This window comes from Cervus elaphus, chromosome 15, assembly GCF_910594005.1.
Source record: "Cervus elaphus chromosome 15, mCerEla1.1, whole genome shotgun sequence".
Classification (NCBI taxonomy): domain Eukaryota; kingdom Metazoa; phylum Chordata; class Mammalia; order Artiodactyla; family Cervidae; genus Cervus; species Cervus elaphus.
Window position 1 is genome coordinate 85,243,868 of NC_057829.1, and position 20,195 is coordinate 85,264,062.

The window sequence follows — 20,195 nt, forward strand, 5'->3', positions numbered from 1 at the left end:
CATCACTCAAGTACAGTGACACCAATAATTTATGAATGCTTTGGTTCCCTGGCCTTAGACAACAATGAAGTGAAAAATGAAAGTGAAGTCGCTCAGTCGTGTCCAACTCTTTGCAACCCCGTGGACTGTAGCCTACCAGGTTTCTCCATCCATGGAATTTTCCAGGCAAGAGTACTGGAGTGGGTTGCCATTTCCTCCTCCAAGACAACAATAAGGTCAGGTAGAATTTGATCAGTCCCACCAGAGGCGTTTGGGAGAACTGCTTTGAAGGCCTGAAGAGGGAGAAGAACCATCTGACTAAAAGGCATCTGGAAAGATTTTATCTGATAATCTGGAGAAGAGCCATGAAGGACAGGTGTGGTCATCAGGTACGGATGGAGGGAAGGACAATTAAGAGGAGGGCATAGCATGAGAACTGGTTGTGTTCAGGGAATACCTAGTCATTCCGCCTGTGTGCAGAGCCAAAGGTGCAGAGAGATGTTGGTATGACCATCGTCAGACCATCGTGATGTTGATGTTCTTGCACGTGACAGGCCGGAAGCAGGCACGGGATGAGTAACACACTGGAATACTGTGACGTGCATTGGGTAAGGACGGCAGGGGGTCTGGGTGCATGCTGTGGGTGGCTTCAATGCCAGGGTCGAAAGTTGGCCTCCCCTAACTCACCTTGGCAGTGGGAAGCCACCTGAGATTTCTTTTTTTTTAAAAATAATTTTATTTATCTACGTATTTTTGGCTGTGCTGGGTCTTTGTTGGTGCACGGGCTTTTCTCTAGTTGCAGTGCAAGGGCTTCTCACTGCCGTGGTTTCTCCTGTTGTGGAGCACAGGCTCTACAGCGTGCAGGCTCAGTAGTTGTGGCACATGGGCTTCGTTGCTCCATGGTATGTGGGATCTTCCTGGACCAGGTATCGAACCCATGTCGCCTGCATTGGCAGGCGGATTCTTTACCACTGAGCCACCAGGGAAGCCCCCTGAGATTTCTGGGCTTCATCTGCCTTTCCACTTTAGGGAAAATCATCAAAAGTGGGTATTCTATTTCTTTTGATGAATTTGAAAGTCTTTACAGAGAGAATTCAGTTGAGATGACCCCACCTGCACTTCTTAGCAATTGGGCTTCAGTAAGGGTTTCTCTTCAATAATTACTCCTTCAGCCTCTTGGAATTTAGAATGTGTCAAGACCTGACCTGCTTCCCTCCACCCCAGGACAGATCCGAAGTGAAGCAGGACTGGGAGATCTCCTCTGAGGAATGGTGGAGACCAGTGCTCAGACATCTCTCTGTAAAGGGTGGATAATAAATGTTTTGAGCTTTGTGACCCATGCAGTAATTATTCAACTCTGCCATGTGGTCTAGTCGCTAAGTCGCGTCCGACATGCGCCCCCATGGACTGTAGCCCAACCAAGCTCCTCTGTCCATGGGATTCTCCAGGCAAGAATACTGGAATGGGTTGCCATTTCCTTCTCCAGGGGATCTTCCCAAGCCAGGGATCGAACCCGGGTCTCCTGCACTGCAGGTGGATTCTTTACCAACTGAGCTACAATGAAAGTGCATCATGTAAATGATGAGCTGGTCTTCTGATAAAACTTTATAAAAATATCTGGTTGTCTGGATTTGGCCCACGTGTCTTAGTCTGCTCACTGCTGGTATTGACTGTAGAAAGGCTTGGGACCCTGCTCTCTTTCCAGGCCACCAAGCTTTGTGGCTTTCATATGGGGCTCTCACTGCAGAGAAAAACTCGCTTTGGTCTGGCTGCCCAGATGCAGAGTGGGGGCTCCTGCTGGCTCCCTCTTGTCTCCAGAGGTGGTGTCAGACCCACTCATGTCTGTCTTGACAGCCGTGTTGTCTTGGCCCCAGCACCCACACCGATGGAGGAGTATGATGTACAGCTGAAACATGCCTGAAGATGTTGGCTGTAAGGGTGCAGGAAAGTGGGCCCCTGAGCTGCCTAACAACACCCAGCCCCTCCCCATCATTTTACAAAAGGCCACCTGTCAGAAATTCCTCCCGTGGCCGCTGTTGACATTGCTGTCACTCTCTGTTGCTGAGTTTCCATCACGGATATGATGGGCAGTTTAAAAACGTGCTTAGAAATGCTGTCAGCCATCCTTTTGAGAAAAGCCTGCCGGGACCCGATTAAACGGGGCTTGTAGCAGAAGCCCCGCTTTTCTTGATGACACAGAGTAAGTGGCAGGTAATCCGCGTCTTAATCTCCTTGCGGCCCCGAGAGGCTTAGGGTAACCGATACCCCTGTGAATGCCACAGAGTCTGATTGAGTTACCCTGAAAGGCCAGCGCTTCTTCCTGCTCCTCTCCTAATGGAATGTGCTCAGATAAAGGCACCTTGAAGTTGGCCACAGTCTCCTGAGCTGTCGCTCTGAAGGGAACATTTGATTTCCCTTAAGCCGGGCCAATGTGACTGACTCGGTGATTTTTTTCCCTGAAGCATTTCACCAAATGCAGCCACCTGACCGCACACCTGGGGGTGGGGCGGGGCGAATCCCCGTGGGGCGAACCTGCTTCCTCCGGTGGCTTTGGCCTTTGAGAGCAATTCTGACTCCTGGGGAAATTGCATGATCAGAATTCTTACCTTTGCCACCACGATTAAGATTGCTCGAGAGCTGCACTGCTTTTGACACAAAGGGCTAATAAACCCATTGGGACTGGAAGGTGCCTGGAACACGCTGGGGCTGAATGGCTGGATTCAGTCATTCGAAAGTTTGTCCCTGTATCTCCACCCCTCTAGCTGGGGACATGGAAGGCAGCCTGGTGAAGCAGAGAGAGCCCTGGACTGGGTCCTTGAAACCTGGCCGTGGGCCTCTGACCGAGTGGTTGACTTGCTCTCTTGGTCATTTGGACCCCGTACCCTCTCTTGGCCCATCTGTAAAATGGGGCAGCTTCATGAAAAGATCACTCAAGTTTAGAGCTGCCAGATTTAGCAAATGAAAACAGAAGACACTAAGTTAAACCTGAATTTCAGATAAACAAGGAAGAATTTTTTTTTAGCATCGGCATGCCCCATGCAGGGGCTTCCCCGGTGGCTCAGGGGTAAAGAATCTGCCTGCCAGTACCAGATACGCAGGAACTCAGGTTCGATCCCTGGCTTGGGAAGATCCCCTGGAGTAGGAAATGGTAACCCACTCCAGTATTCTTGCCTGGAGAATCCCATGGACAGAGGAGACTGGTGGACTACAGTCCATGGGATCACGAAGAGTCGGATATAACTGAGTGATTGAGCAATGACAACAACAATGCCCCATGCAACACCCAGGACAGACTTCTACTGAAAAATCTGTTGTTTATCCGAAATTCAAGTTTAACTAGACATCCAGTATTTATCCTTCAGCCCTCCTCATGTCGCCCCCGCCCCAAGTAGTTTCTGAATTTCTACTACGGGACACATGGCTTTGCTTCGATATCCAGGGCTTCAGGTAGCCACAAGCAAAGGGTTAGTGTGAAATGTCTAGCTCATTCTGGGCACTGACCCTCCCTGACTTGAACTCATGCTTTTTTAGAAACATTGGTTAGTGACAGCGTCTCCCAGGGCCTAATGGAGTCCTTGGTGCCAAGCAGGTGCCCAATGAACACTGATTCAATGAATGAATGAATGAATGAATGAATGGTCTCCCACTTAGTGGACCTCACCCCTTTCGACCTCTGTTTGACCTTCTCATAGCCCATGCTGCAGTTAGATGCGGTGGCCAGATCTTCCCACACACGCCCCTTGCTTTCCAGGCCACTCTGCCTTTGATCAAATGGTCCTCTCCTTGGCACCCACCTCCCGCAGACACAGGCAGCCTCGCACAGCGGGCAAGATCTCGAGTGCTGGAGACTGCCGCTGAGTCTCGCTTCTTCCACTGTGTGTCTTTGGGTAATTACTTTACCTCTCGGTGCCTCAGTTTTCTCATTAATAAATGTAGGTAACAAGAAAACCTGCTTTAAGGAACAGAAGTGCTAATACATGTATGGGATTTAGAATAGAGTGTGACATGTAATGAGTTTTTTTTAAATTTTTAGATAAGTTTTTATTTTTACATATTATAAAATTTATGGGTTTTTTTTACAATTTTATACAATTTTTATACAATATAGTTATTACAAAATATTGGCTGTATTTCCCCTCTTGTACAGTACATTCTTGAGCCTATCTTACACCAGGAATTTCTGACTCCCACTCCTCCACCCTTCTTTTGCCCCTCCCCTCCTTCTCCCTGGTAACCACTAGTTCCTTCTCTGTATCTGTGAGTCTGCTACTTTTATGTTATATTCACTAGTTTCTGGTGGCTTTTAGATTCCACACATAAGCAATATCATACAGTATTTCTCTTTCTCTGTCTGACCTTTCCCTCTTAGCATAATGCTCTCCAAGTCCATCTATGCTGTTGCAAATGGCGAAAGTAATAAGGACTCTTACTCCAATTGTCTTCAAAGCCAAATCTCAATCATCCTATAAGGGCCACCTCCTCTATGAAGCACTCCTGACTGTCCTCCTCCCTACCCCTCAGGTGGAAGCAGGCTTAACTATATTTCTTGCACCCTCCTGCCCGGTCCTTTGGGATAAAACGAACTGTAATCATTTCTTCTCTCTCCTGTAGATTCTACAGTTCTTGTGGGAGGGATCAACTCTACCAGCCTTGAGTGTCTAACTGAGAAATGAAGAGTATGTTACTGCTCATCCTAGGAGCTGTTTGTATCTGATGCTCTCATCAAATAGCTAGGAGATCTGTGAAGGGGAAAAGGAAGATCCAGTTTAAGATAAGACTGAGAAGGGTGTCCTCATCACAACGGGATGCAGTTTGGTGTCATAGAAAAAGCAGAGAATTGGGGACCCATAGATGCAGCGGGAAACCTGCTCCATCCTTTCAGAACTTAGGACCTTCAGAACCTTCCATTTCCTCATATGAGAAAGGAGTGTAAGGATGCTTCCTCCTGGGGATGAGGTGGGGAAGGGCTCGGATTGGGTTGGGGGAGAACACCTATGAAGGGTTTAGCACAAAGAGGGGCTGCACAAAAGTGCGTTGTCTAGCTCTGTAGGGCTGTGCTAAGCATATCAGCTCTGATACGCGGTTTGGGGGCATCCCTAAATGTCCTGCTTGTGTCGAAGCATAGGCAAGAAGCTGGGACGGCAGCCCAGAGTCCTGATTTCAATACCCAAAGGGCAAGGGAATGGGTGAAAGCCCATCCAACACCCGGCCAAAGAGGCGGGCAATCTGCTCAGGCAGAGCAGTGGAGGGCAGCTGACATCTCGAGTCACCGCCTGCCTCGCCCACACGGACTCCGACGAGGGGGCTGGGAGCACCCGATCTGGCAGCTTCTCTCTCCCACCACGCTTCTCTGGAGGCTGGGAGCCTGATATACGGTGCACACGTTCCCTGCACCACCAGCTACTCAACCCAAGGATAAAGGTCATTCTGAGCTTCAGTGGTTTGAGCTAGTAAAGATTTTTATAAAAACTCACTGTCTTGATTTGTGTTCAAGTACTTTAAAGTTCACATATTTCTTATTTGAACTTTGCTGGCTGTAGTCATTTCATCCACAATCAGCCTGGATTGGTTCTGCTTATTCAGAGCCCATCAATCACAGAGGACCGGACTGTAGCACACACCGCCCATGCACTGGCTTTGCCCCAGGCTAGCTGATTTATCTGACATTTAATAAGGAGTTTTAGATTTTGCAGCTTATCAGAAGAGCGCCATGCAAGTGCGGTTGAGCTGGTGAATCCCAAATAAGTGGGCCTGCACAGGAATCGCCTTCTTTCAACCCAGGCTTTGTGGGCATCGAGACATTCTATCGCCCTGCCTTTGCTTTTGTTATGTCTTCCTTCCTTTTCCTAAAATGGTGTGAAGGTTAAAATCATTTTGATGTTGAGAGATGGTGGGGAGGATTCCAAAGCCAGCTTTGCCATAAACAGAAGCTCTGGAACTGCAGACAAGGATCGAGAAGCTCTGTTGTCTGATGAAAGCTCAGGTTAGCGAAGAAGATCGGAATGCCCATTCTGTGCCAGTCAGGGTGCCAGGCACGGTGTGATGAAGATGAGGTCCCTGCCCTGAAGGGTTGGGCGGTGTGGTGGGTGAGCAGACGTGGATGTAAATAACTCAAGTCCCAGGTGGGCTCAGCTGCCCGCTCTAATAGGGGTATAAACAATGCATAATGGGCTTGCTGGGGGCAGGCAAGAGATTAATATTCTCCCAGATCCGAGCCTTTTGGTCGAGGCTCAGACAAGGAGGGCATATTGACATGTTTGACTCCATAAGGAACTCTGATGTCCTGTTAAGCTGCTTTCCAGTTTCTTCTGACGATCAAGACCAATGTGTTCAATTGATTTCCCGCTCGCCCTCTTATGGTCAGTTTGATTCTCTTGGGCATCTTGTGTATGTTTAAACTGCCTGGCTTGGTTTTCCATCATAAATGCTCTTTAGGACCAAAGTTTCATTAGAGTACTGGTTGGCAGGGCATTTTGATAGGAAAACATGGATCCTGTGCTGCTTCCGTCAAGTCAAACCTAATTTCTGCGTTTTTCTTTCCTAGGATTTTCATTACCATTTTAGGTCTTTCAATTTCTAAGTTCAATACATGTGTTGACAGCTGTATATGAAAGCCACCCTCACTAATGTTGGTTATTTAGTTTTTCTAAGAAATTGAATTTTACAGGTTCCTCTGATACTCTTCTCATTAAGTTCTGCCTCCATAGCATCAGGAAGGTTCCTACAAGTTTGGTTGCAGAGTATCACCACTGGTCTCCTAGGGAGCCTGTTAAGAGACGCAGTTTCTCAGCGACTGTCCCGGAGATTATAGTTAGCATGGCTGAGATGGAGCCCACAAACGCTCAAGTTAATGGAAACCCACTGGATTCCTGTGCCTGTTTTGTTTTTTTTTAAGTAATTTGATAAAAGGAATTATTTATTTATTTGGCAGCACCCCTCAGCATATGGGATATCTCAGTTTCCCAACCAAGGATGGAACCTGTGCCCCCTGCAATGCCCATGCCTGTTAAAGGTGGGGGACAAGCCCCAAGCATTACCCTTCCACAGCCTCATCCAACCCCAAGCTTGGTGCTGACTCCTTCCCAGAGCCCCCCCAAGGAGTATCAGATCTCAGGATGCAACTGGTGCCTCCCAAGCCCCCTCAGACGACCCAGGTGTCCCACCACCCGACCATGTCCAAAGGCAAACGCGGTGTCTCCTCCCTAAACCCGTTCTCCCACTGAGGTCCCACCTGAGTGAGCATCACGCATGACAGATTCCTCCTTCTCTCTACTCCTGCATATCCATCTGCAACTACATCCCAAGATTCCACCTCAAAAACAGTCTCTGCTCCATCTGGTTAGCCATCAGGGGCACTTCCCCGAACCAGCCAGCCCACCTCTCACCGTGGCTCGTGAGCACCCAGTTCTTGCTCTACTTAATCCGTTCTCTATGTTAAAGGCTCAAAGGCTTCTCTGGTGGCTCAGCTGGTAAAGAATCCACCTGCAATGCGGGAGACCTGGGTTTGATCCCTGAGTTGGGACAATCCCCTGGAGGAAGGAAAGGGAAAGGCTACCCACTTGAGTACTCTGGCCTGGAGAATTCCATGGAGTGTATAGTCCATAGGGTTGCAAAGAGTCGGACAGGACTGAGCGACTTTCACTTTTTTTTTTCTCATTAAAGACAGAATGATTTTTTTCTAAATGGCCGATCTGACCTCGCTGTTTGTCAGTATCAGAGCCTCCAGTGGCTCCCCATCGCCCTCTGGATGGGGCACATCCTTCCCATCGTGGCTTGGAAGGCCTTTCACACCCTGCACATTACCTGCTTTCTCAGTCTCCTCCCGCCCTGGGCTTCTCCCCACCTTCCCGACCCAGGCACGCTGGGCTTCTTCCAGGACATCTGACTGCTGAGCTCGCAGCTCCAGACCTGTGCCAAGAACACTGCCCCCTGCTTTACCAGCACAGGAGACCCCCCTCCTCACTCATGTCCCAACTAGGCCATCACATCCTCTTTACTCGGTGGGGGGAGGGCAAATATGAAAGTTTATATAGTTGTAAAATGTCTTAGCTACAAAATATAGAATCCTTATTCTAGAGAGATTACATTCAGTTCAGCTCAGTCGTGTCCAGTCTTTGCAACCCCATGGACTGCAGCACGCCAGGCCTCCCCGTCCATCACCAACTCTCGGAGTTTACTCAAACGCATGTCCATTGAGTCGGTGATGCCATCCAACCATCTCATTCTTTATTGTCCCCTTCTCCTCCTGCCTTCAATTTTTCCTAACATCAGAGTCTTTTCCAAGGAGTCAGTTCTTCCCATCAGGTGGCCAAAATTATTGGAGTTTCAGCTTCAGCAGCAGTCTTTCCAATGAACACCCAGGACTGATCTCCTTTAGGATGGACTGGTTGACCTCCTTGCAGTCCAAGGGACTCTCAAGAGTCTTCTCCAACACCACAGTTCAAAAGCATCAATTCTTCGGCGCTCAGCTTTCTTTATAGTCCAACTCTCACATCCATACATGACTACTAGAAAAACCATAGCCTTGACTAGACAGACCTTTGTTGGCAAAGTAATGTCTTTGCTTTTTCATTAAAGGTAAACAAAACTTCATGTACAATTTCTCATTAAGCCCAGACTAATAATCTAACAATGTTCTGTCCTATTAACAGAGAGAAAAAACAAAGGTTAATTTTGTACCAGCTTACTTTTGATATTAAAACTCAATTACTTTACATTCATTTCAATTTTAGCTAGTCCTAATCACATGTAAAATTCCTTTCTAAAGATTGGGCTTTTCCCCCAACAAACATTCTGCAGCTTTCTTTCTTCCTCTCTTTCTTTTTTTTCACGTCCTCTTCTGAGAAGTGGTTCTCCACCTCCCTAGGTCAGCTGTTTTATTTTATGTCTCAGACACTGGCCATCCTGTATTAAAACAGCCCATTTGTTCACTGTTACCCAGCTGGAACCTACAAACGCAGGGTCTGGGTCTCTGTTATACAACCAATACCTGGCACCAACATTAACACAGAAGTGGAATGAAAAATTTTTTAAAAATAGTTATTGGAGTATAGTTGATTTACAATGCTGTGTTTGTTCCAGGTACACAGCAAAATGAATCAATTGTACATACATGTATATATATATACTCTTTTTAAGGTTCTTTTCCCATGCAGGCCATTACAGAATATTGAGTAGAATTCCCTGTGCTATACAGTAGGTCCTTATTAGTTATCTATTTTATATGCAGTACTGTGTATACACCAATCCCAATCTCCCAATTTATCCCTCCCAGAATCAGACAAAACTGCTGATTTTTGACCAGCCATTTCATAATGATTCAACCTAATACTTGTCATTCAGGCATTTTTGTATGATGTAAACACAGTGTCTCTTTGTTTTAATTAGAAAGTCTTTGATTATCAGTAAACTCAAACGGCAAAGACTTTTGTACATAGGTTCAACTGCTTGCATGAAGCTCACAAATGGGAATAAAAGAAAGGCCCAAACCGGATTATTCAAAGAATAACAAGAAACATCACAAAGGACGACACCCCATTCCTTTGGCATGATGTTTCACACCTGCGGGGCATCCGAGAGGCCACTGGGGGAGGTGGTGGGTGGGACAGTGAGGGAGATTTGTTTGAAGAGGACCTCAAAGAAGATTCTCCCACTTTCACGAAGTCTATGCCGCAGGATTAAATATTCATGTGGTAAGATTGCACCAGTTACATCCTTGTTGGCAGAATATGTTTCCCCCGGTGAAAATACAATTTGTGAATAACTACTTTAGAAACCTACTTTTTACTTTCAAGATTAAACATTCTCAGTGGCCATGTTGGTCTATGGGAGACTTTTTTGACATTTGAAGATAAATAACTGTTTGGTTTCCATTTCCTTTCTGGCCCTCTTACATGTGCTGAGAAAGTATAGATCAATGGAAGCATTTTCCCCTTAGATCTTAGTTAGCAAGAGGCTGCCATCTATAGATCCTAGACCCAATTACACACTGCTTTAAGAGCGGAAACTGCAGGAGGACTGTGGCTCTCGTGGGTTCGTATAAGTTTCATGCCTCTCACCTCTGAGAATTAGGATGGTAGGTTTTTAATGGGATTTTAGTTTTTCATTTAATTTAATTTGCTTTATTTGCAAAAGATCTTGAAGTCTGTATTATAAAGATCGTCGACTCCTGTTCTGTGAGGGAAAAACTGCAGTCCATCGAGGATGAAAGGATTTGCTGCCCAAAACTACCCAGGATGTCAGGGCATTGCTTGGATTTGCATCAAAGCTGAACTTTCATCTTATTCCAGGCATCCATTTTTTGCTTGCTTGTTTGTTTGCTTTTGGCCTTCTGTTATTTTATTTTTTTTAATTTTCATTATTATTATTTTTTGGCCATGCCTCCCTGCTTGTGGGATCTTAGTTTTCCAACTAGGGATTAAACCTGGGCCCCGGTGGTGAAAGTGCTGTTTCCTGACCACTGGACCACAGGGAAGGACGGCATTTCTGTTTTCTTAATACAGGAAAAGCAAGGCTCTCTCAGCATAGGGGTGCACCCTGAGACAAATCAAGTCTAGCCGAGGTTGGTGCCGCGGAAGCTGGGTCCCTCCACCGACCTGAGGAAATGGTTTCCATTTCAGAGTTTGTCTTCGACACGGGTGACTCAAACCTCCCTTAATCTTTTAGACAAAACTACGACAGCAATAATAACTGCATAAGCAGGGTTGTGATGGGGAACAGAATTTGTAAGCAGGGTTGTCTTCATAAAATACCTTTGTATTTAGCCATAATATTATGAAAACAGGAATAAAGTTATCATCTTCTAATTAAGAAAAAGCGGGCGGACAACACAGCTTTAAAAGAGCCGTGTTATGCAGAAACAAAGGGCTGCCCTCTAGTTTTAAATCCACAGTGTTCCACGAAATGTCTGTTCCCTGCTGGTTCCCAGATGCCAGGCCCTTTAACAAAGGCGCCCTTGTTCCTTGGGACACGTGCCTAGCTGCGTTTTCAGAGAGAGGTTTCGCGGGCACACATGTGTAGCGGTGTCCACCCTCCCCCATTCATGTGATCTACCTGGTGACTTTTTTTTCCCCCCTGCCTGGAAGAAGCTGGCCTGAGATGAAACTGGCGAAGGCAGGCAGGATGCAGGCGACACAGGCTGGAAGTTCCTGGATGTGTGCGGGAGTTGGGTGGGGGCTCTCCCCACGATGGACAGCCCACTCTGGCTGCTCCTGACCTCTCAGCCTGGGAGCGCCGGGGTGGGTGCGCTACAAGGCAGATAGAAAAACAAACCAACGTGGAAAACTCTGTGTCTCAGTGAAGGTAGGCTCGGCCCATGTGGTCTGTGGGTACCCGCTCCCCTTCTAAGGAGAGAAGGGGACGGTCACTTGTCAGGGTCCTTTGTGGTGGCAGAGCTGTCGCTCCTGGCCTCTGTAGTCTCTGCCTTGCCCTGGGTCCTGCCGGCCCCCGCGCATCACCGCCCTTCTCGATGCCCCGCCCCTCCCCGCATCCTCTGCGTATATCCACCACCCCCAACCCTGTGCAGACACGCCCCCATCCTCACCTGTCCCTGGATCCCGCTCATCCATCAGGATCCATGGATACCTTCTTTTCTCGGGAAGACTTCCCTGGCCTCAGCTCACGAGCCGGATTGATTGCCTCTGTCCAGACTGCTGGAATCCCGTGGGCACTGCCTCCTTCTTGTTCTTAGCGGTTGGCACTCTGAAAGTGTGATGCGCCCTTGCACAGCGCCGGGATCCCTTAGAGGACCAGGACTGCGTCTATTCATTTTTCTCTTCCCAAGGTGGAGCTGGGAGCTTGCTGTCCACAAGAAGCTCACAGGGCATTGAATGATTGAATGGGTGATGGAAATGAATGGGTGGGGTGCATGGACCCCAGCGTGTCTTTCTGAGCAGGGATGCTGGGGAAGGACATGTTGTCTTGGGATTTCACTTTTGATAGCTTAGGGCAGGGGTTGGCAACCTTCTTCTAGAAAGGTCAGCTAGTAACTATCTCAGGCTTTGTGGGCCAGATGGTGTCTGTCCTATCTACCCAACCCAGCTGTTGTTGGGCAAAAACACCCAGAGGTCATATGCAAACAGAGGTCCATGATCCTGGCCCAATAAAACTTTATTTACAAATACAGGCAGACAGCTGGAGTTAGCCCACTGGCCAGAGTTTGCTCACGCTGGCTCAGGGGTGGGGACAGGACTGCTGCTACCATAGGTAGATTTTCCCTTGTTGGTTGAACCTCAGTATGGCCGGGGGTCTCTGCGGGTCTCCCGGGCAGGGGCACTTGTACTTGGCTTTCTCTCTCCTTTCCTTTGGGCAGACATGGGAGGGTCTCAGAACTTATTTCCAGCCCTTTAGCTGGCTTCTCGGTATTTCCTGTGTCTTTTTGCCCTAGGTAATTCTAAGATGAATGCATCCCCTCTAGAGCTGGGGAAAATAGGCCAGCAGAGGCTCTGGTTATCTGGTGTCTCCCCCTCCTCTGTCCCCATGTCCCGCCCTGCATCGTCCGTGAGAAACAGTGACAATGCCGGTGGCAGTCGATGTTTAAGGCCACATCAGAAAACCATCACAGCCCGAAAAACAACAGTTGCACTGATTTTTCTCAAGGATGGACCTCTCCTCTGCTGTCCTTGGCAAAAGCCGGGGTGGCTATAAGCCTGGGGGCTGGAGTGACCTCACCCACCAGCTGGTTCTCAGGCCAGGAGGACCATTCAGCAGGAGGCTGGAGCAGGTGGGGGTCCCTGGACTTTCTCTCTCTCTGCCTGGTTTCTCCACACCATCTCTCCAGCATGGTGACTCTGGGTCACCAGATTTCTTACTATCAGCTCAGAGATCCCGATGTGCATGTTCCAGGAGAGCCGGAAAGAAGACACACCACTGTTTATGACCCAGTTTGGGAAGCTGTGCCGGGTTACTTCTGCCACATTCTATTCATTGAAGTGGTCATGAAGTTCCATGCACGTTGAAGAGAGGTGAAATGGACTCTATGTTATCATTTGAAAGGGTAACGTTCTTTAAGAGCGGAGAGGCTGAAAAGGAAATAGCATCTCCACACTTTAACTCCCTGGGCCCTGCCGCGTGCCTGGCGCTGCACTCATCACCTTGCTATTTACACCACCGATGCGGAAGTGTTGTCAATACTTACATATCTGTAATATCTTACTGAAAAGTCCCTCCTTCACCTGCCTTGAGTCCTTGTTGAAATGTGTGCAAGCCTTGTTTCAGGTGTTTCCAGGTCTCTGGGAGGGTCTTTGATGGGGGATCAGGCACATACATCCTTGTAGATGAATGTGAACCTTTATGGGGATTTCTTTCCTTGCTGGGCTGAGCTGTTGCTCCTGGTAGCAGGCAGCAACAGGCGTGCTGGGATGTGACAGGTCTATAAGTTAATTCACTTGACAGCAACGAGCTGGTCACGTGGCCTGGTGTCCATGCAATCCTGAATCTCCGTGTGATTCCTGGTGCCAAGTCATATCCTCAGTAAGTCTCTGTCCACAAGGAAATCTGAGAACTGGCTGAATGGGCATCGGTGGAGGAGCAGCCTCACCACTCGCTCTGCTCTTGTCTCCAAAGCAATTGGTTAAATCACGACACAGAGTCTTGGCTTCAGGAGAAGGACTTGACCTGAATGGGATTCCTGGCATGGAGTGGGCTGGGGGGCTGTGGGTACCGGAGTTTATCTCAGCTTATATTTGGGGCTCTAGATACAGGCCCAATTTTAATGCTCATCTTATTTTTAGCATTTTGATACATCCTAAGTCTTTTTATTCTTCTTTACTTTCTTAAATATTACGGCTGAAGCTAAAGTTCCAATACTTTGGCCACCTGATGTGAAGAGCTGACTTATTGGAAAAGACTCTGATGCTGGGAAACACTGAAGGCAATAGGAGAAGGGGGCAACACAGGATGAGGTGGTTGGAAGGCATCACTGACTCAGTGGACGTGAATTTGAGCAAATTCCAGGATATAGTTGAGGACAGAGGAGCCTGGAGTGCTGCAGCCCATGGGGGTCACAAAGAGTTGAACACGGCTTAGCAACTGAACAACAACCACACTTTCTTAAATATTATGGCTTTAATGACCAGAAGCCCATAAGTTCAGTGGGAATTTTTTTAAAAATAAGAATATTTTTATAGGCTTCAGAGATTCGAGGACCCTTGAAGACATCCTGCTGAGTCCCTTCACTTTACAAACGAGTAACCTGAAGCTCGGAGGAAGGCGGTGACCTGCCCCGGGGCCACACCCGCATCTGACGCTATTGCTCCTGGTCCAGGGTTTTACCCACAGTCGTTTGGCCTCTGTCCAGTGGGCTTGTTGCTCTCAGCTTCTGAGTCCATGCTTTCTTTCTGGCCCAGCTGCAGGTTATTCCAGAACAATCTCCAGGCTATTCCGGCACTTTCTAGCCCATTGAGGACTGTGGTGGAAATGCTACACGTTGGCCCATGGTTCCCGCTGCTGTCCCGTCAGACTCTTCTCCTCTCAGACACCTGGGGGTGTCACCACCAGACGATGAACTGAGTGTGCGGCTGAAGAAGCAGTCTGGGCCCTGAGCACAGGGACCGCAGTCCAGGCTCCTTGATTCTGCCGCGGCCTCGTCTCAGCACCTGAAACCTGGTGGCCGGGAAGCCTGGAGTCTCACTGACTGGTTGGACGGTTGAAGGAGGCTTTGTCCCAGGAAGCCTCATTTCCTTCTCGTCTCTTCCGGGGCAGCCATTCTGCCTCAGCGGTCACGCTCCCCACCCCCTCCCGCTCCACACACACACACACACACACGCACATGCACACACACACGTGCTGAACGTGGCAGCAAGCCTGCACCCCTCCCCTGCCCTGAGAAGCGTTGTGGACTTCCTGAGTGTTGGTGGAAAGTTCAGGATGTAACCCACCTGGCTCTGGTCCTTGACAGCATGATATTTTGTTCCCAGTTCACTCAACTTGAGGAGGAGGAGGATGGATGTGTGAAAACACAGGCCTTGTATTCTGCCCCTTCTGCACAGTAGCTCTTTGACATCTAGAACCCTGGCATCTCTGGGAAATTCCTGGCATCCTCCCCTTGAGTTATCACCCTTTAATATTTCCCACCAGGCCAGCGTTTATGAAAGCCTGGTCTTCATGTCGTCTTGGTCTGTGTTAGAATCACCTGGGATATTTTTAAAAAGCAGAATCTTGGGTAATAGTAGTCCTAGGTAACTAGGACTCACCATATCACACTCTCTGGGCACACAGAACCCAGGAACGTTCACACTAACAAGCCCCTTGGGTGATTTTGAAGCACCTGGCATTTGAGACTCTGTGCTCGAGGCAACTTGGGAAAGTTATTTTGTCTACAGTCATGTGCCTCGCACAGGGCGCAGAGAAGGTGATAAGAAACTGTTTGTTGAATGAATGAATAAATGCATGAATGATGCCATATCCCTGAACTTGACCGCAAAAGAGGTTCTGCTTGTTTGGGAACAGTCTCTTTTGTCTTTTCCTCCAGGCAGCACACCTGCTGTGTAATACTTTGCACACCTAGAGCAGACACGGCAGGTGACATTCCTTCTTGCTCTCAAATACCATTATGTTAATTCAGGTAGATTTTGGAGATATTGCAGGTCTGTTCCTGTTAATGTTGATGTTCTGACCTCTTCCCATGAATTACGAATGTTCTCAATGGCATCTAGAATGGCGAATCCCTTCCAGAAGGTTTTCAATTTACTGTGCCCAAGTCCATCAGAGGAATCACTGTGTATGGCAGCTCAAGCCTTATGAAGTGTATTTCTTAAATAATGAGTCTTAAAAGTCAGAGTTACTCCCTGATCCACGGGCTATAGAATGGATGTTGGATTAGCAGGCACGAAAACAACATGAATCTCTTTGTGCATCTCCATCAGAGCTCTTGGTGACCAGGTGCATTGTCAGTGAGCAGTCATATTTTGAAAGGAATCTTTTTTCGGAGCAGTAGGTCTCAACAGTGGGCTTAAAATATTCAGTAAACCATGTTGTAAACAAATGTGCAATCATCCAGGCTTGGTGGTTCCATTTGTAGACCACAGGCAGAGTAGAGTTAGCATGGCTCTGAAGGGCCCTAGGATTTTCAGGATGGGAACTAAGCCTTGGCTACAACCTCAAGTCACCAGTTGTGTTAACCCCTAAAAAAAGACTCAGCCTGTCAGTTGAAGCTTTGAAGCCAGACACTGACTTCTCTCTAGCTATGAAAGTCCTAGTTGGCACCTTCTTTCAATACAAGGTTATTTCTTCTACACTGAAACTATTCTGTTTAGGGCAGCCACCTTCATTTCTTATCTTGGCTAAATCTTTTGAATAACTCGCAGCAGCTTCTACATCAGTACTTGCTTATTCACCTTGCACTTTGATGCTAAGGAGATGGCTTCTTTCCTTAAACCTCATGAATCAACCTCTGCAAACTTCAAACTTCTCTTCTGAAGCTTCCTCACCTCTTTCAGACTTCCCAGAATTAAAGAGAGTTGGGGGCCTTGCTGTGGATTAGGCTTTGACCTAAGGGAGTGTTGTGGCCGGTTTAATCTTCTATCCAGACCATTCAAACTTTCTCCTTATCAGCAATAAGGCTGTTTTGTTTTCCTATCATTCGTGTGTTCACTGGAGTAGTGCTCTTAATTTCCTTCCAGAACTTTCCCTTTGCATTCATGACTTGGCTGACTGTTTGGCACGAGAGGCCTAGCTTTGGGCCTATCTTGGCTTTCAATTTGCCTTCCTTACCAAGTGTGATCATTTCTAGCTTTAGATTTAAAGTGGGAGATGTGCTATTCTTCCTTTCACTTGAACACTTAGAGCCCTCTGTAGGATTAGTAATTGGTGTGTTTCAGGCCTGAGGAGAGGGGAAGAGATAGGGGGATGGCCAGTCAGTGCGGCAGTCAGAATGCATACATTTATCAGTTTATTGTATTATATGGGCATGGTTTGTGGTGTGTGTGCGTGTGTGTGAAGACGCTTCAGTTGTGTCTGGCTCTTTGTGAACCTATGGACTGTAGCCCACCAGGCTCCTCTGTACACGGGATTCTCCAGGCAAGAATACTGGAGTGGGCTGCCATACCCTCCTCCAGAGGGTCTTCCCACCCAGGGACTGGACCTGTATCTCCTGCCTCCAGCACTGGCCGGTGGGTTCTTTATCACTCATGCTGCCCGGGAAGCCCATGGTGTGTGGTACTCCAAAACAACTACAATGGTAGCATCAAATATCAGTGATGTCAGATCACCGCAGCAAATATTAATGAAAAAAGTTGTCAGAATTCACAAAATGTGACACAGAGTCATGAAGTGAGCAAATGCTGTTGGGAAAATGAACCCAATAGCCTTGCTCAGACCAGAGCTGCCATAAAACCTCAGTTTATAAAAATCATATTATCTGTAAAGAGCAGTAAAATGAGGTTTGCCTGGACTGCAGCAATGGGGGTCAAATTCAAGCATGTATGTGTATGTAAGATCATGTTAAAAAGGTTAATCATCTTTAAAATTATTTTGTGCATGTGTTTATTTTCCTTGTTTTAGATTTTTGAAGGGTTCAAAAGGAGGATGTCATATTCAATTTGAAATGGTAAATTGCTGAAGGGTTTAGTTGTCTCTAGTCAATGTAGAATGCACAAAGGTTTTATTTTCACATTGTCATTTATGAGACATATAATGCACATAAATTGACAGGACTTTTTCTTTTTTTTTTTTTGGAAAGAGCTTGCTGGGCTGAGTGAAGTACAGGCTGAGGCAGGGGAGGGCTCCCTCCCACCCGGCCATCAGGCACATGTCAGTGGTCAGGGAAGGAGAAGGTCCTGCAGGGTGAGCAGGGGACTTGCAGCGGCAAGTTCTCAGAATGCCTCCAGTAGGAAAGATGTGGATAATTTATACAATGTTTAACTATCTTTTAAACAGCCAGTTTTTCTTGTACAGTGACTGGGCTTCCATAAAACAGAGACAAGGCCTGCCCATTTGGCTCGGTTTTAGAGGGGATGGCGCTGTAAAGTTAATGCACTGAGAAATCTGTGGTGCTTTGGCGTTAAACCCAACACGGGACATAAAGAATTGAGGCTGCTGTAAGCCATGGCAGCGGGGAGAGAGACGAAGCAATTTTTGCAGATGAAAACTGTCCCGAGTTGATGAGAAAGGGCCTCCCTGCACCGTGCTGAGAAGCCAGGAGCCCAGGAGAAATGGTTGGGGTCTGCCCCTTAACTGCCTGTGTGTGACTGTGAATAGCCAGCCCCCAAAAGCCCAAGAAATTAAACACGGGTGGACCCCGACATTGAAGGAGTCCTGAAAAACAGAAGAAATGGAGTGATGTGACGTGCATGCATGCGAAGTCGCTCAGTCGTGTCCGACTCTGCGACCCCATGGACTGTAGCCCACCAGCCTCCTCCGTCCATGTGATTCTCCAGGCAAGAATACTGGAGTGGGTTGCCATTTCTGACTCCAGGGGATATTCCTGACCCCGGGATCAAACCCTTGTCTCTTATGTCTCCTTCATTGGCAGGTGGGTTCTTCACCACTAGCGTCACCTGGGAAGCCTTTGATTCATTGATTTATCATTTGAGTCCTTGTCTTCTTCCCATCTTGGGTTATAGGACTACATGGGTGGATGCCTCTCCAGAACACAAAGAAGAGAAAACATTTCAGGCCAGTGGGAACTGCAGCTCGGGGCTCCCAACCTTGCCTGGGTTGTCTGGGGCAGCCATGGATGCTGTTCAAGGTGATTCAGACCCCAGACTCAGCCATGGGGCAGAGCTCTTTCTTTTTTTTTCACACTGCTCGTCACATAGGGGCTTATGCAGCTAGGGGAGTTTACTTGACTAAGGCACCTTCTCCTTCCAAAATGTGTGGCTCAGCCAGTCACCTCCAGATGCACAAGCATCGCCTTCCCAGGGCGGCCATAATTGCAGGCGTCAGGCCAACAGGATGGCCGCGGGCCTGGGTGCCTGGAACACAGCGGCTCCGTGTTGAGACAGATGTTCTCAAGGCTCAGGGCAGGCTGTGGACATGAGGCTGGCCAGTGGCTGAACAGGGCTGAAGAGTTGATCCTGAAGGGCCCTGACAGGCCAGGCTGCTGGGGAAGGGAGCTGAGGCTTTCTAGAAGCCTCCAGGCTTGAGGAGAGTCCTGCGTTTGGCACCACCAGGGCTTTTAAGTCCCCTCCCCCTGGCCTGGGGTCGCAGCAAGGGGTTGTATTTCCTGCTCTCTCAGGACTGTGTGCCTTCTTCCAGGGGTGAGAAGCCCTGAGGAGAGGCAAGACTGGGGGAGTGTGTGAGGGAAGGGGCAGGGCTGGGACCACTGAAGGGAAAGGCTCCTTGCAGAGTGGACACAGAAAGCCGAGGAGAAAGCAGGGGATGGGCTGGGGTTTGGAGGCCAGTGGAGCAGAGGGCAGGAAAGGCTCAAGGCTGGGTCACATCGTATCAGAGCCTTGAGCCTCCATGAGGCCTGACCCTCACAGGGAGAAGCAGAAAGACTGGAAAACAAACGGCCCTGAAGGGCTTCCCTGGTGGCTCAGTGGTAAAGAATCCACCGGCCAACGCAGGAGACATGGATTCTATCCCTGATCCGGGAAGGCCTCACGTGCAGCATAGCAACTATGCCCGTGAGCACAACTCCTGAGCCTGTGCCCTGGAGCCTGGGAGCTGTGACTATGGAAGCCCTTACACCTCGAACCCGTGCTCTGCCACGAGAGACGCCACTGCAGTGAGGAGCTGGTGCGCCAAACTAGAGAGTAGGCTACATGCTGCACTGCTAGAGAAAAAGCCCACACAGCAACGACAACCCAGCACGGCCAAAATAGATAAATAAAATGGGCTTTATTTTGGGGGGCTCCAAAATCACTGCAGATGGTGACTGCAGCCATGAAACTAAAAGATGCTTATTCCTTGGAAGAAAAGCCATGACCAACCTAGCATATTAAAAAGCAGAGATGTTACTTTGCCGACAAAGGTCCATCTAGTCAAAGCTGTGGTTTTTCCAGTAGTCATGTATGGATGTGAGAGTTGGACTATAAAGAAAGCTGAGCGCTGAAGAACTAATGCTTTTGAACTGTGGTGTTGGAGAAGACTCTCGAGAGTCCCTTGGACAGCACGGAGATCCAACCAGTCCATCCTAAAGGAAATCAGTCCTGAATATTCACTGGAAGGACTGATGTTGAAGCTGAAACTCCAGTACTTTGGCCACCTGATGTGAAGAACTGATTCACTGGAAAAGACCCTGATGCTGGGAAAGACTGAAGACAGGAGGAGAAGGG